This window comes from Dendrobates tinctorius, unplaced genomic scaffold (genome assembly GCF_039654945.1).
Source record: "Dendrobates tinctorius isolate UK_male_01 unplaced genomic scaffold, ASM3965494v1 ptg000196l, whole genome shotgun sequence".
NCBI lineage: Eukaryota > Metazoa > Chordata > Amphibia > Anura > Dendrobatidae > Dendrobates > Dendrobates tinctorius.
In genome coordinates, this window is record NW_027361863.1 from 5430354 (window position 1) to 5433821 (window position 3468).

Consider the following 3468-nt stretch of genomic DNA (forward strand, 5'->3'; position numbering starts at 1 on the left):
TTTTAATTTTGTGGTCTCTTTTCTTCCAGGCACTAACAATGTTAAGGCAGATGCCCTTTCTAGGAGTTTCTTTGCCGATTCTCTTAATGTGACCGAGCCTACTACCATCCTAGGTGAGGGGGTAGTTCTTTCTGCCATTTCACCCGATTTCAGACGCGCCCTGGAGGAATTTCAGGAGGTTAAACCTGAGCGTTGCCCTATGGGAAAATTGTATATTCCTGACCAGTGGAGAAAGAGAGTGATGTCTGAAATTCATTGCTCCGCATTGGCTGGTCATCCAGGTATTTTTGGTACCAGAGATTTGGTGAGTCGGTCTTTTTGGTGGCCTGTCTTATCTCGTGACGTTAGGAATTTTGTACAGTCCTGTGGGACTTGTTCTCGGTCTAAACCCTATTCTCATTCTAGTGGGTTGCTGATGCCCCTGCCGGTGCCCAAGAGGCCATGGACCCATATCTCAATGGATTTTATTTCTGATCTTCCTGTCTCTCAGAGAATGACTGTTATCTTGGTGATTTGTGATAGATTTTCGAAGATGGTCCACCTTGTACCACTCCCAAAATTGCCATCTTCCGCTAAATTGGTGCCCTTGTTTTTACAACAGGTGGTTCGGTTACATGAGATTCCTGAGAACATTGTGACCGACAGAGGAGTAGAGTTTGTTTCCAGATTCTGGAAAGCCTTTTGTTCCAATCTGGGAATTCAGTTATCCTTCTCCTCCGCGTTTCATCCCCAGACCAATAGACAGATTGAGAGAACAAACCAGACCTTGGAGTCTTATTTAAGATGTTTTATATGCTGATCAGGATGATTGGGTCTCATTTTTGCCCTTGGCCGAATTTGCACTGAACAATAGAGCTAGTTCTGCCACTTTAATGTCACCCTTTTTCTGTAATTTTGGGTTTCATCCTCGATTCTCTTCAGGGCAAGTGGAATCTTCGTCCTGCCCAGGTGTGGACACTGTGGTTGAGAGAATGCAGCAGATATGGGATTAAGTGGTGGATAAGTTGTCACTCTCTCAGGAAAAGGCCCAGCGATTTTCCAACCGGCATAGGACGATTGGTCCCCAGTTTAAAGTGGGTGATATGGTTTGGTTGTCGTCTAAGAATATTCCTATGAAGGTTGCATCTCCAAAATTTAAGCCAAGATTTATTGGACCTTTAAAGATTTTGGAGATTCTTAATCCTGTTTCTTTTCGATTGGCTCTTCCAGTTACGTTCAAGATCCATAATGTATTTCACAAGTCTCTGTTAAAGAGGTTTGTTGAGCCAGTGGTTCCTATGGCAGCACCTCCTGACCCTGTGTTGGTTGAAGGCAATATGGAATATGAGGTAGAGAAAATTTTGGATTCTCGTTTGGTTAGACAGAGACTCCAGTATTTGGTCAAATGGAAGGGTTATGGCCAGGAGGATAATTCTTGGGTCTCTGCCTCTGATATTCATGCCAATAGATTGGTTTGTGCTTTTCACCGGGCCCATCCTGATCGGCCTGGTGGCATGGATGAGGGTTCGGTGACCCCTCCTCAAGGGGGGGTACTGTTGTGAGTTCATTTTCCGGTCCACCAGTTGTGAGTTCTCCTTCCAGGCTCCCTCTGGTGGTAACTGGAGGTAGTGAGGCTGATTTAATCAGTAGAGATCTGCCACCTGATAATGAGGATGACGATTGGACCTCAGGAATCTCAGAATGGATTTAAGACAGCTGACGCCCTAGTCTGGTGCTGGTGATTCCTTCTGACTTTTCAGGTCCTGGTTTTCAGCTCTGTTCCAGTCATTTCAAGCTAAGTTTTTCTGCTAATGTTCACACTTGATTTTATTGGTCTATTCAGTTTTTTGTGTGGTCAGCCAGCCCCGGCTGGGGCTGTGCTGAATTTCCACTCTTATTTATCTGTATTTGCCAATTTGCTTTTTGTCCCTTATTAGATTGGCCTCTTTTTGCTCTGTCTCAGAATATTTCAGAGTGCTGATATAGTGGGAGAAGTCTAGTAACTTCAGGGTTAATTTTGCTATCAGAAGAGTTGGACATTATGTTTGTAGGGTTTTTGGCAGATTGCAGACAGTGTCTTTCCTTTCTAGTTAGTTAGGGCCCCATCATTTGCTCAGCCTATTTTCCTGCCTGTTTTTGTGCTTTCATCTTGTTTCACCGTCAATACATGTGAGGGGTCTGTCTTTCCTTTGGGGTCCTTTTACAGTCACCAGCCATGGATCTTCTGGCTTTGCAGTCAGCTGTACTGTTTCAGATGGAACAAGCTTGTCGGGCATGCCTAGGATGTGAGCTACTTCACTCCTGGGGGGCAAGGTCACATCATTCTCCCCCAAATTTACACAGTGCACGAGGACAGTTCCATCCCGCGCAGTAGCCAAGGGCCGTGCGACTAATATTCCTGACGGTAGCTGGTCTGCTTTGCTGGGTTCTACTTGTACCTCAACCCCCTCCAGGGGAATACCAGCTCGGACAGGCAAGGGAAGCACGGTCTGTCCAGGGGGCAACACTTGGTAGACAGAGGCAGGTACGATTACTTTGCCTTCCCATCTCTGTATGTTTCCTGGACCTGAGCTATCCGTATCAGTTGCTGGAAGACCCTCCTTTGAGGGGTTTGGTCGCTCCATTGTTGCAGGAACTGTTCTGGGGACTCGTTGAAGAGAAGGCTCCCGAGATCTTTTTCATGCCCAAGATTACAGTATGGTCTTTAGCTGCTTCTCCATCCACAAGCACTACTCCTCTTCTCCCCACATCCTTAAATGCAGACCTTTATGTTCATCCATACCACCCCTGCGACTGGGATGGGTAAGTGGTTAGCTGCCGTGAGTTTAATCACCGGGCTCCATTCCGGCCACAGTGCCTTCGTGAAGTGTCGGCGGAAATATCCTTCAGGCATGGTGGTAACCTGTGAGCCGGTGTCTACTAGGCAACAAACTGCTCTTCCATTCATTTCGGCCCAGACCAAGGGGCACGTGGAAACGAGGCTGGTGGGACTTCTGTTACTGCTGGTCATGCCATCTGCAAGCATTTCATTCAGCTGTACGGGTGTCCTAAACGTATCCACTCCTGTTTTCTTGGAAGGGTGATGGAGTAACTGCACCAGTTGTATAAGATCAGTAAATCCCAGACAACACCCTATCACCCACAGGGGAACGGAGCTTGTGAGAGATTTATCTGCACCCTGATCCAAATGCTGCGAACCATGGAAGAGGAGCAAAAGGCACGATGGTCTGAATTCGTCCCCGAATTGGTATGGGTGTATAACAATCGGAAACACAGCACCACCGGCTTCACACCCAACTGTCTATTCTTCGGACGGCCCGGAAAAGAGTTGTCTGAGTTGGAGTTAGAGCCAGAGGAGGACTACCCACGGATGGGGGTGTACTCCTGGGTTCGAGAACACCGTCGTCAGCTATTGACTTTCCATCAACTATTGCAGAACAGGCTACAGGAGTTGGAGAATCCTCAAGTCACTCCTCAAAAAGGGACATC